At 34.4% G+C, this 14,557-nt stretch overlaps 1 protein-coding gene across 8 annotated transcripts in view; it reads right to left on the minus strand.

Moving 5' to 3' along the window:
- The window catches only part of LOC134367693 (uncharacterized), a 311,105-nt gene that overhangs the window by 125,681 nt on the left and 170,867 nt on the right, over positions 1-14,557 (minus strand). The gene's annotated exons all lie outside the window — the stretch shown is intronic.

The following is a 14,557-nucleotide window of genomic DNA, read 5'->3' on the forward strand; positions in this document are numbered from 1 at the left end:
AATTATATGCTAAATGAGAGGCAATTACATGGAAAGGCACAGTAAGGTTGAAAGTAACAGTACAGATGATAACATACCACGTAAAATTAAGCATAAGACAACCGGAACTGGTAGAGTAATGCCAAACAAAGTAGACTTTCCAGAAAGGAAGGTAACTAGAAGTAGAGAACACTGTCTTATGATTAAGAATCCATTAATCAAAAATGGAAGAAACACATTATTTATACAAGAAATATCGGTACGGAATCTGGAAACAGACATAATATAAGCATTTACATGCCAATAAATTTGAAATTCTATGAAATGTAGAACTCCAAGTAATCCCACCTTAAAGAAAAATAAAACTGAGAAGGTCTGCATAGTCTTAAGTTTGTAAAATAAATTACACTTATGATGGAAAACCTTCCTCAAGTGAGTCCCGAGCTCTGGTCGTGGAATTGGTGAATTTTCCCCTACAGTTGAGAAATACATGACACTCATCTTACACAAGACACTGCAGAGAATAGAAACAGCAGGCATCGCCTCCAAATGTTTTAACTTTACACTGAACTGACTGCATAAATGGAAAATGATAGGGTTATATCTTTAATGACCAAATGGAAATAAAACGTTAGTTTAACAAACTGAATCCAAAGTTATATCAAGTCTGATACACCATGAAAACCTTGGGTTTTAACCCAGAATTGATTGTTGTTGGATTACCACTTTGAAATCAAATGACTTCAATAAAACAAAGAATATATAATAATGTTATGATTATTACAACAGATGCAAAAAATTGGCACAACTTATCTCCCACTTAAGATTAGTAAAAAACCCATAAAGCTGCAGCAAGTATCATAATCAGTGATGAAATATTCACATCTTCTTCTGTGATCAGGAATGAGGAAAGGATTCCTACGATCACCAGTTCCACTCAATATGTATTTAGGGCAATAATACAAGAAAAAGAAAAAGAAATACATAGGGATTGGAAAAGAAGAAATGAAACTGCCCTTATTCACATATTGAATGTGTATATTTCTAGACTAACATCAATCTATATGTCACATACTAGAATGAATCAGTGAATATAGCAAGATTACTGATTACCTGGGGCCGAGCCCGTGGCACACTCGGGAGAGTGCAGCACTGGGAGCGCAGCAACGCTCCCACCGCGGGTTCGGATCCTATATGAGAATGGCCGGTGCACTCACTGGCTGAGAGCCGGTCACGGAAAAGCCAAAAAAAAAAAAAAAAAGATTATTGATTACCTGGTTACAAAACAAATTGTAACTGTAATTCCAAATACCAGCAACAAATAATTAAATTAATTTTATTAAAATTACCATTTACAACTCCAACAAAGTTTCTCAAACTCTTAGGTAAAATTTTAATGAAAGCTTGGCGAGATCATCACACAGCAAACTACAGGAAATTACTGAGAGGAATTCATGGAGATATGAATAACTGGAATGGTGAACAACATGTATTAATGGAAGATTTGGGTTTTTAAGGCAATCAATTCTTCCCACTTTGAAGCACATGCAACCCTATTCAATGTGAACCCAGGTCAAATCCCAACAGTAACTCAGCATGTATTGTAAATTCTTTAATTTAAAAAATGGGCTAATGTAGAGTAACATGTTGGGAAACGATTAATTAGGCCAGTTCTGAAAACTGCGCATTCCTGCTACTGGTGTTCAAGTACAAACTGTATGGAACGTTGGTGAAGATGTTCTACTTGGAAATTAAAGATAGGGTGGCGGCTTGTGACACTAACACTTTATATTATATCTGAGCTGATATGATTCCATTGCTTAAGAGTATTTGGGTATCTGGTACCCTACCTACTGGATTTTCTTTCCTTTTTATTTTTTCATTTTTTTTGATTACTATTTTTTAATTTAGAAAAATTTTTGAAAATGATGACATGCTGAATTTGAATATGTATGAATATATATGAATTTGATGGTATATAGTAATTTCTTATAGCATATTATTCAACAATGCATCTTTTAAACCATGGAGAGGGTTTTCATTTTTATGATGATTTTAAAATGGCATGCTTATACATCGAAAGGTTCGCGGAAAAACGGAATTAAAAGATATTATGAATCTTTCCATGACTTTTTGAAGACTCACTGTATGAAAGGTAGGGTGTATAATTTGCTGCACATTTAAATATTAGCATCTCTTTGGAATACTATACCTTATGTTCAGGCTTGTGTCATGTACTTGGTGTACAGATCCTATAGAATGGGAGCGCTTAAGTTATGTTTTGCATGTTTGAAAAAAAAGACACTAAAGTAAGAGAATCGACCAGATTTTCCCAAGTTTAAGGAGAGAATAGAAGAATGGAACCTAAGAATATCCCTCCTGTAATCCAGTCCTGAGCATTAGACTATGCTATTTCCATAACCCATATGTAAATTTCCATAAAGGAGGACATTTATCGACAAGTGTGCTTCCCTGTAAATGAGAGGCAGACACATTCAAAATCCTCAGAATCATTTTCTCGAATTTGAGTTAAATGCTATAACTGAGATCTAATCTGGCCCAAGTCACAACTAATCATTTTTTTCATTTCTCCAATATGTAATTACAAACAAATGAAGCATTATGTTTTTAAAAAGTATTTCTGGAAGCTGGATCTTTTTATTCACTATACTCCTCACTTTCAAAATAAGCTCAACAGTCCACTGATTTTGATGTCACCTACGTGGTTTTCTGCACTCTACTTTGGCCCTATCATACAGTCTAACATAAAAGCATTTTTCTCTTTTTAAATTTTAATGTTTAGATTTTAAAAGTTCTTACGACAAAAAAGCAATAAGTATATGAGGTGATGGATGTTAATGAGTCTGATTTGGTCATTCCACAACGTATACATGTATCAAAACATTACATTGTACCCCATGAATACATGCAATTATTATTTGTCAATTAAAAATAAAATAACAGTTTCGTTCTTCAAGTTCTCTGCCTCAACTAGCAGGCTGAGCAAGCTGTCCCTGGAGTGTAGCACTGTAACTGCTTCCCCCGATAGCCCAAGGTTTCTGTCTCCCCAAGTCTGTTCCCATAAGCAGGCTATATCCGGAGTAGAAAACTGTGACCGTCTTCCTAGGCTAGGCCAGATGACAATCTTATCCCTCGAAAAATGACACCCTGCTGTCTCTCGGCGCTGACACCATTTGTCGGCTCAGGCCAGCAGGTCTGCTTGTCGCTTGCTAACAAAATCTTCTCTTCTTCCTTCACCTGGCTAGTATCTCCTTCCTCAGCAACCTTACACAAAGTACTAAAACAAGAAATGCTTGTAGAGATACAGCTTTTAATAATGGCAGAGAGACTTAACAGCCCAACCATGCTACCGAGAAATACTGGGAAAGCTGGAAGCTTCAAAAACATATGTTTAAAGGCACCTTTAACCCAAGGAGATAAATATTTGAAAAGACAGGGTCGCAATTACAAGAGAATCCCAGGTGGTGAGACCCAAATTTGGTACCCTTTTACTCCCAAGGCTTTTGATAACTCAAAGGACGTGACTGAGAAGTTGAGATGCTAAGAAGTAAACTGGAGCTGAGAAGCTAAGCAGCTGACCAGGGCTTCCAGCAGTTTCATCATCCCCAAAGACACAGACTGTACCTAAGTGTGAACCAATGAAGAGAGGTTCTAGAAAACAACCCAGAGGTCCGTTTGACATCCTGGAAGGGCTAAGACCTAAATGTCGATATGAACTCGAAAGAGATCATTCCTGACAAAACCTGAGACCCAGTTTCTCAATTCCTGACTGCTATGAGTTAAACTGCTTCCATGTTAACTGCCTCTCAGAAGCAAAATTAAATGCTCGCTGGCTTCAAATTACTTTCATAATATTTCATACACGTGATACAGTTTGCAATTTAAAAAGAACCATACATGCAAAATATGAATGAGAGTGAAAGAATTAGCATCAGGCCTGTGATCCATTTTCTCCATTTATTGGGATGCCTGGGAAAGAAAGGACAATGACTTAATTATGCCCATGTACTTTAGAGGGACAGTGAGTTACCATTGCATACCTATTAACAGAACCAGAATTAAAAATACTGACCATCATTTTGTACACATGAAACTTATAAAGGAAAATATAGTACTGACCACTGCAAGTGCTGCAAGGATGTACAGCAACTACAAGTCTCATATACTGCTGGCTGGATGCACAATGGTATAAGCATATGGCCAAGCACTGACATTTTCCAAAATAACTTAAAGTTACACCAATCATACAATTTCATTTATTGAAGTTTATCCAAGAAAAATGAAATTATGTATGTATACAAAGACACAAGAATGTTTATTTCAAAGGAAAGAGGAGGGGACACAGGCAGAAATAAGAAGGGGGAAATGAAAAGATACAGAAGAAACCTTGGACATGTGGGAGAGATATTTACATCTTCTTAATCGTGAATATGGTTCTACAAATATACACACATTTCAATACTTGTTACTTTAATACTTGTTAATAAAGTAACTTTTTACTTGTTAATTTCTATACTTGTTAGCTTAGTAAATATGAATTATTTTAAGTCAATTATATCTCCATCAATCTCTTATAAAATGCATGGAAATTATACCAAAGTACATGTCTAAAGGAACTTATACACCATTTTAAAGCAGGAGAGGAAATCTAGAGAATTTAAGATCTGATAATCAGCCTCAAGAAGATGAAATAAAAAAAAGTAATTTAGTAACAAAAAAAATAGAAACAAAACGGTAACATTAAGATCTAGAAAAGAAATTTTGAACAAAATTACAGAGAAGATAAACTAATTCAAAAGTTGGTTTTCATTTTTGTAAGAGTTCAAAAAAGATAAACTCATGGCACAACTGGTTAAGAAAAAAAGAAGGCTACCGTTAGCAATACCAGGAATGTAGAAAGTATCGTTAACTATAGATTCTGGAGACATAAATATAATACTATAAGCAAATTCATTTTAATACATTTGAAATGACACAAAATGATGAAATTCAAAGACAAGCACACATAATATATAAAAAAAAAACATTAGGAACTATAAATAGTTCGATATGAACTAAGTAAATTTTGTCTAATCAAAATCCTTCCTAAAAATAATTTCCCTGCCCTGGTGCCCTAAGCCATAAACATTTCCATAAAATCCATTGAGAAAGAAATAAAATCAGTCTTGCAGGAGTTCTTCTACAGAATACAAAGAGTAAAAGCACTTCCCAAAATGTTTTATGAGACCTATATAAACTTTACACAAATCTACTAGGGACAATATGTGGAAGAATAAACTTATCTCTGATAGAAAACAGCAATCATAAAAATTACTGTGATATTTTTACATTTATCATTAACTTATAAAAGCTAAAACAAACAAACAAACAAACAAAAAACTTATTTCTGGGCTGGCTGGTCAGCTCAGTTGGTTAGAGCACGGTGTTAGAAAACCAAGGTCAAGGGTATGGATCCCCATAACCACCAGCTGCTAAAAAGAAAAAAAACAAACAAAACTTTTTTTGTGAGAAATGGATTCACAAGACACATCAAATATCATGTATCTTACAGCACTGTTGATATGACATGAACAATCGGGGTTTAATCCAAGACTGAATTATTGTAGATTTAACAATCATAAATCAAACAACTTTGAAAAACCAAAGGAACAAAAATGTGTCACATCACAATAGATAGAAAAACTATTTGACAAAACTTATCACTCACTTATTATTAAAAATACAACTCGGAGAATTAAGAATAACATGATTAGTGGTGAAATATTGATAATCTTCCCCCTGAGATCAAGAATGATAAAAGGATGCCTATTATCACCAGTCCAGTCAACATTTTATAGAGTTCCTAGCCAGGGCAATAATGCAAGAAAAAAAAAAAAAAAACTATATAAAGATTTGAAAGGAAGAAATGAAACCAACTTTTTTTGAGAAAGAGCATGATCGTGTTTGGAAACTAAATGAACCTGTAGGTCATATATTAAAATTTCTTAGAGAATTTATCGAATTTGTTAGATTACATTAAGATAAACACAAACAAATTCTTCTAAGAATATCAGTCCTTACAAAACTTTTATTACACATTATAAAAAATGGCACAAAAAGTCTACATAATAATGCCATATTTTTTCTATATACTTATCAGATAAAACTTGAGTTTATTATTTTTTAAAGTCTATTATTTCATAATTATTTGAATATCAAAACTATAAATTAAGCCTCCCTTTTTTCTCTCTATCTTGTTCTTTATATATATAGAGAGAGAGACAGAAAGGGAGAGAGAAGAGAGGTGCTTAATTCATAAAAGTATTTAGAACATATGTTGTATATACACACCCATGTATACATAAACTCTTGTTATGTTCATTTATATTCTATGTATCATATGTTCCTTAATTGATTACGACATTTTAGTATATTTAAACAAATAATTTTTCATAAAGAACATATTTTGCCAAAGCAAAATGTATTGTATATTATATAACTACATTAGATATAAAATATTTGCTGTAGTAAATACAAGTATCACTATCAGGATATTTTGGCTATCACACAATATCACATCTAGGAAAGTTAATGATCACATTATAAGTTGTAACAACAAAGTTTTTTGATATTTTGCTTGTGAATGTGCTTCAATTATTTTAATTGGTATATATCTATGCAGGCATTCTTACATATTTAAGTAAGAAATCATTTTTTCTATTTGGTGCTTTTCATGCAGACTATTGCTAACGATTTTTTTTTTTGCTCTTTTTGATTAGGTTATTTTCTTATATAAATAGAATAATTTTCAGTGGTAAAATAACTAGTTATGTTTTTGAAATATTTAATAATAAATTATACATTGGACATCTGTATAAAATATAAAGTACATTAGTGAACTGAACAAATGTATATCCACCAAAAAATTCAAATCCATCTGTGCTTGGCACTTTTTTGAGGGGAAAAGTAAAGTGCTTTTGAAGGGAGAATTCTCACAATTAGCTGATTACTCTAGTAGGCCGGTAGGCTAGTTTCTCTTATAATTATACCCTCCTGCTTTTGTGATTTAAGGTGAATACTGACCAACCTTTTTTCATTCCCAAATCTACTTTGGACAAGTGTATCCGTTATAGTTATTTCATTTAATGTTATATAAACTAATAAAATAAGAGCAAACAAAAAAAATGAAAGAAATAAGCACACATTACATTCCTAGGAAAAATGATTTAAATGGTGACTGTCTTCTCAACAAAATTCATGGAAAACAAAAGTAAATGGGGAGGCACCCCTCCAATGACAAAAGAAAAGATAGAACTTTCAACCAATATTATATATTCAGCAAAATTATCCTTCCAAATTTAGAGGGAAATCAGGCATAGATGCATAACAGAAACTGAAACAATATGTCACTGGCTGACCAGTAATAAAAGTCATGCTAAGGAAAATTCTTTACGCTAAAGGGAGAGAATACCTGAAGAAAAACATTTGGATAAATTTAAAACGGCAAAATTTCAAATATTTTTGAAAGACAACTGATTCTTTAAAGCAAAATGATAAATGTTAGTGTAAATGAATATTATATAAGAAGAACATAAAGGAAAGGGTGAATATATGAAATTGTAGTGTTATGAAGTTACATTTTTAAAAAGTGGTTCTATTTAACTCTACATGGACCATGAAAAGTAAATAATTCAAATGCTAATCCTTGAGTCACTGAATCTAATGCAAAAAGTTAGGTTATATCCTAATTAGTATTACTGCGGAATAAATTAGCACAAAATTTATCCTCCATAATAATACCCACATTTACATGTCTATATTCTTACTAGGATGTTCCTCAATAACATAATTCCAGCACATTGGCTATACCTGGGATGTGTCTAAATCTAAAGACACATTTATAAGATGAATGAAATAATTACATTAAAAGAATTAAACAAATGATGCCCTCCCCCCAAAAAAGATCCACTGCTTCTAAAGGTAATTTAGCTAAAAAATATTGCTGGATATCTATGGTAGAGAAGATATAGTCAACATATTCTCCCCATATTTTACCCGAAGGTCAACTAAAAAATCTGGATATTATATATAAAACAAACATAAGCCTGAAGGTGGAGAGAATTCAAGACTGCTAGGGACCTCAGGACCCAAGGAACAATAGGATGGTAAGTTCCCTTCTGTTTTGTTTTGCTTTGCTTTGCATCATACATGCCAGACCCAGACCTGAAGAATCAGGCAATCCCAAAATACCAAAGGGTATAAACGAAAACAAGAACAAAAAATAGAAGCCAACAAAAGCCCACTCTCTAGACAAAGAACTAAGAAAGACACAGCCAAACAAAACAGATAACCTGTAGACAATAACTACTCTTCTGTAGCCAAACATCATCTTCACCTACACCATGAAAGGTCCAATTGAGAGTCAAGACCTAAACTCTCAGCCCAAATGTGCCCTTTCCTTACCCCAAATGGCTCCTCCCCATGGTGATCTATTTTCTCAATTTACTGAGAATGACCAAAAAAAAAAGTATGACTTGCATACGTACTTGCAATTTAGATAGACAATGAGATATCACTGAACACCTATTAGAAGGGCTCAATTAATAACTTTGATTATAATAAGTGCTTGCAAGAAGGTATAAGAACTGAAACTCTCATAACAATGTTGGTAGAACGGAAAATGGTACAACCACGTTGCAAAGCATTTTAACATTTTCTAGAATACACAAAGGTAAATATATCAGGTGATCCAGCCATCCCATTTCATCATGTTTATCCAAGGAAACTAAAAATGTAGACATCCATACAACAACTTGTACAATTATGTATACTCCATGGTAAAGGAGGTAGGGCTTGTTCAGAAACAGGACAAGGAAATATAAAGTTGCATGAGGAAACTTTCATTCAGGAATGGATTTCTGCATTGCCATGCAGTGATGGTTTTACATTTGTGTGTGTTTGTGTGTGTGTGTGTGTGTGTCTTTGTGTGTGTGTGTGTGTGTGTACGTGTTACTTGTACTCTTATGATTCAATTTAATGTGTAAAGTTTATTCAAACTCAATTATTTAAACACAATTTCAATGAGGTGGTTACAAACTGTGGGATACAACAACATTTTTGTATAAAAGAAAATTTGCAGTAATAAATGCAAAATAGAAATATTGAAATTTTATCATCAGTAAATCCATTTCAAAATATTAAAATAATTACAGAGAGGATAGACCAGTGTGCAACTTTTTTTCTTCTTTTTGTAATAGCATTATATTAATCCCTTGCAAGATTATTCAAGAAAACAAAAAGAAGACGATGACGACATACATTCCATATCAGCAATATAGGAAATCCCAACACCATATCCTTGAGATGCATACATAAGTATATAAACAAAATTACAGTAAGAATTTTAATACTACACGAAAAAAAGGATAATTCCCAGGAAAGCACACCTGAACAAACAAGAAAAGTTGGGGAATCTCAATTGTCCTATATCTTTAATAAAAAATTGTGTCGGTAATGAAAAATCTTCTTAGAAATGAACCCCACACACTGATTCCATAAGTCACGAACTTTTCTTTATACTGTGAAATAATAGTATTCTTGCATAAGTTCTTCTATGTGATAGAAATAGTAAAAATACTCTCCCATATGTTTTATGAGGCCCATATAAACTTTACACCAACATAATAAGAATGTTATAACAAAGGAAAATTATTGTCATATATTCCCAATGACATCCCCCCACAAAATTAAACAACTTATATTTGACAAACAACCCAGACATTCAAACTAAAATACCCCATGAATTATAGTGAGATAAAACTTCAGGAATCCAACAAAAGAAAGGACAGAAATCATGTCACAAAACAGAGTGAACCACTATGACCACATTTATCATCCACACATGATAAAAACAAATAACAAAAACTTTTGAAAAATTGCACCCAATATCATACATAGGTGATATTGAAATATTGAAAACTTCTCCCTGCAATCAGCAAAGTGACAAGAAACCACCTACTACCGATAGGTCTATTCAATGCTTTACAGAGATGATAATAGCCAGGGCACTAAAGCTGGAACATTTTAAAAATTTAAAACCTATAATGATTGAAGAAAAAAAAATCACCTTTAATCACAGATTGCATGTTCATGTTTCCAAATTATATACAAGTAATCTATCGATAATGCATTAGATTTAAAGAGAGAATTTAGCATGATTCTGGGATAACATATACTTACACAACAGCAGATTTGTTTCAAAAATATATACAAATCATAAGAAAAGCCAAAAAAAAAAAAAAAACCTGCAATACAAATTTATATTTATAAGGCTTTTCTCATGTACTTATCAGATAAAATTTGTGAGGGTCTTATCTCTGCTTACTGTTATTTTTTTTTCTTCTATCATGGCAACAGAGGCCCCTGAATATAAGATAAACTTCACTCTATGTTTGACATTTAATTATGGTGGAAAAATTAGAAGAGAATTCTTGGTCACAATTTTACTTATGGCCTCTAGTTTAATGATCTTAACTGACTAATTACAGGTTAGCTTCTCATAAAGTGCTCACAAATTATTTTTTTCTAATATCTTCTAAATGTTTTTCTTACTTTTCTAATTATTTTCTAAATCTTCTATTTCTAAGAACCACCTTCTTTATTCCATTCTGCTCTACTTTAAAACAAAAAAAGCAAAGAGTATATCTTCCAAAAATTGCTAATAATATGCCATCACGTGATTATTTTTTGATTTATATCATGTAGCACAGATATATTGTGTATGCATAGTGTGAAATTTTCAAAAAATCTTATACGTATTACTTTTCAGAAGTAATTGTGATTAGCAGTGAAGTGTGTCAACATCTACACACATAGACATTTATCTACCTAAAGTTTACACAATCATACACATATATGTAAGTAAATTATTATTAGTTTTTTCGTCGTTGGAAATATATCTTGGATATGTACTCGAAGTATTTTACATCTATCTGTTTGTTGTAATAGCGTCATTGTACTCTTGGTATGGACACAGCATAATTTATCAGAAAATAGCTGTTTTGAATTTTTTGTGCCCGTACTCTAATGCACATGAGTGAACAGCTATGTCAGATACAGTCCTAGAAGGTGAATTGCTGTGTAAAACTGTAGGTAAATTCACAGCTTTGAGCCAGCCAGCGGAACCGTGCAGCGCCTCACGCCCCCCCCCCCCCACCCTGCCACCTTGGACCCAAGCAGAGGGGGAGCTCCAGGCCCCAACGTGCCACCCTGAACCCGCACCACGCAGGTCAGCCCACTGGTGCCAGCCTGCCAGCCGAACCTGGCAGTTCCATGTGGCTCCCCCAACCTGCTGCCTTGGACACAAGCGCTGGAGGGGGAGCTCCAGGCCCTACCCCGCCACCCAAACCGGCACAGCGCAGGTGAGTCCACTGGCACCAGCCAGCCAGCAGAACCACGTGGCTCCACATGGCCCCTCATCTTGCCTCAGACCCAGGGGGGAACACCAGCCTACAGACCTGACCCACCCCCCCCGAGTTTGACCCAGCAGAACGTCACACATTAGGTGCTCATTCTATGACCACAGAGTCAAGAATGGGAACCAAATTGGTTTAACATAACCACCACCACACCTACTGTCGAGTAATACAGTTCACCCCCCGCAGTAGCAAGCAAGACCACTCCACAGCCAACCTCAGTGTAATAGAAGAGGCATACCCCCTATCAAATGAACAATTTTCAGCAATAAAACACAAAAAGAACGAACAATAAAGAAGAAATGACACCACCAAAAGGATACAGTAATCCCCCAAAGTCAGGCTCCATGGAACAGGGAATCCTTGAAATGTCTGAAAAAGAATTTTGAGCAATGATCTTAAGAAAAGTTGAAGAAATAAAGGAACATTCAATTAGAGAACACAATGAAACGAGAAAAAACATCCAGAATATGGACGAAATCTACAGAGAGATTAATACCATAAAAAAGAGTATAGCAGAACTTCTAGAAATGAAAGACTCACTCAATGAAATAAAAAGCACAACTGAGAGCTTGAGCAGCAGGGTAGAGCAAGCAGAAGAAAGAATTTCAGAGCTTGAAGATGGTCTTTTTGAAATAACTCAGGCAGACAAAAAAAAAAAAGGAAAAAAGAATTAAAAATAATGGGGAAAACCTAAGAGAGATAGCAGACAATCTCAAGCACTCTAACATCCGAATTGTGGGTATTCCTGAAGGGCAGGAGAAGGGAAAAGGTATCGAAAACCTATTCAAAGAAATAGTAACAGAAAACTTCCCAGGTGTACGGCAAGACACAGACCTTCAGATCCAGGAAGCTCAAAGGGCCCCACACAGATTCAACCCAAAAAGATCCTCCCCATGATATATTATAGTTAAATTCACAAAGCTCAAAATTCTACAAGCAGCAAGAGAAAAGCGTCAGGTCACTTAGAGGGGAACCCCCATCAAACTAACAGCAGACTTCTCAACTGAAACCCTACAGGCCAGAAGAAAGTGGAACAATATATTCAAAATACAAAAGAAAAAAAACTGCCAGCCAAGACTTCTTTACTCAACAAGGCTCTCCTTCAGAAATGAGGGAGAAATAATGTATTTCCCAGACAAACAAAAGTTGTGGGACATTCTCCAGGATAGACCATGTATTAGGTCACAAATCTAGATTCATTAAATTTTTTTTTTTTTTTTTTTTTTTGTCGTTTTTTCGTGACCGGCACTCAGCCAGTGAGTGCACCGGTCAGTCCTATATAGGATCCGAACCCGCGGCGGGAGCGTCGCCGCGCTGCCAGCGTAGCACTCTACCAAGTGCGCCATGGGCTCGGCCCTCATTAAATTTTTTTAAAAATGAAATCATTCCAACAAACCTTTTCAGACCACAATGGGAAAAAACTGTATTGTTTATACAATATACAATTAGCAAATCACTGGAAGATATACAAATACATGAAAATAAATAACACGCTCCTGAATGACCTACGGGAGGAAGAAGAAATTAAACAGCAAATCACAAAATTTCTAGAAACTAATGAAAACAAAGACACATTGCACCAAAATTTGTGGGATACTGAAAAAGCATTACCAAGAGGCAAATTTATTGCAGTAAGTGCTTATGTCAAAAAAAATGGAAAGACTCCAAATAAACGACATAATGCTATGCCTTAAAGAACTTGAAAGCAATCCATACATAAAGGCAGTAGATGGAAAGAAATAATTACGATCAGAGCAGAACTGAATGAAATAGAGACCCAAAAAACAACAGAAAAGATTAACAGCAATAAATGTTGGTTTTTCGAGAAGATAAACAAAACAGACACACTATTAGCTAGATTAACGAAAAGAAAGAAGAGAGAAGAGCCGTATAACAGAAATCAGAAATGAAAAGGGAGACATTACAACTGACACCACAGAAATACAAAGAACCATTGGAGACTACTATAAACAACCGTATGACAACAAATTTGAAAATCTGGAAGATATGGATAAGTTTCTAGACATATATAAATTACTAAGACTGAACCAAGAAGAGATAGAAAACCTGAATAGACCAACAACAGCAAGGAGATTGAAGTGGTAATTAGCAATCTTCTAACAAAAAAAGCCCAGGTCCGGATGGCTTTACAGCTGAATTCTATCAAACTTTTAAAGAACAGTTAATATCAATTCTCATGAAACTGTTCCAAAAAATTGAAACAGACTCTCCTCTCCCAAACTCATTCTATGAGGCCAACATAACTCGGATACCAGATCCAGATAAAGACGCAACAACAACAACAAAAATTGCAGGTCAATATCCCTGATGAACCTAGATGCTAAAATCCTCAACGAAATATTAGCAATTAGAATACAGCAACATATTAAAAAAATTATACACTATGATCAAGTAGGATTCATCCCAGGGATGTAAGGATGGTTCAACATATGAAGTCAATAAATGTGACGCATCGCATAAACAAGCTCGAGGACAAAGACCATATGATTATCTCAATAGATGCTGAAAAAGCATTTGTCAAAATTCAACATTCCTTCATGATAAAGACTCTCAACAAATTAGGTATAGAAGGAAAATATCTTAACACAATAAAAGCCATTTATGACAAGCACACCACCGGTATTACTCTGAATGAGGAAAAATTCAAGGCCTTCCCCTTAAGGACAGGAACAAGACGAGGATGTCCACTCTCACCGCTTCTATTCAACATAGTTCTGGAGGTACTAGCTAGAGCAATCAGGCAAGAGAAAGAAATTAAGGGAATCCAGATGGGAAAAGATGAAGTCAAACTTTCCCTATTTGCAGATGACATGATGCTATACATAGAAAAACCTAAAGACTATCAGAAAACTCCTAGAACTGGTGAATAACTTCAGTAATGTTGCAGGATACAAAATAAATGCCCAGAAATCAGTAGCATTTTTATACTCAAATAATGAATTAACAGAAAGAGAAATAAAGAACGTAAGCCCATTTACAATTGTCACCAAAAAAATATGATACCTATTGATCAATTTAACCATGGAGGTTAAAGACCTCTACAATGACACAAAAAGATGGAAAGATATTCCATGCACTTG

Source organism: Cynocephalus volans, chromosome X (assembly GCF_027409185.1).
Source record: "Cynocephalus volans isolate mCynVol1 chromosome X, mCynVol1.pri, whole genome shotgun sequence".
Classification (NCBI taxonomy): Eukaryota; Metazoa; Chordata; class Mammalia; order Dermoptera; family Cynocephalidae; genus Cynocephalus; species Cynocephalus volans.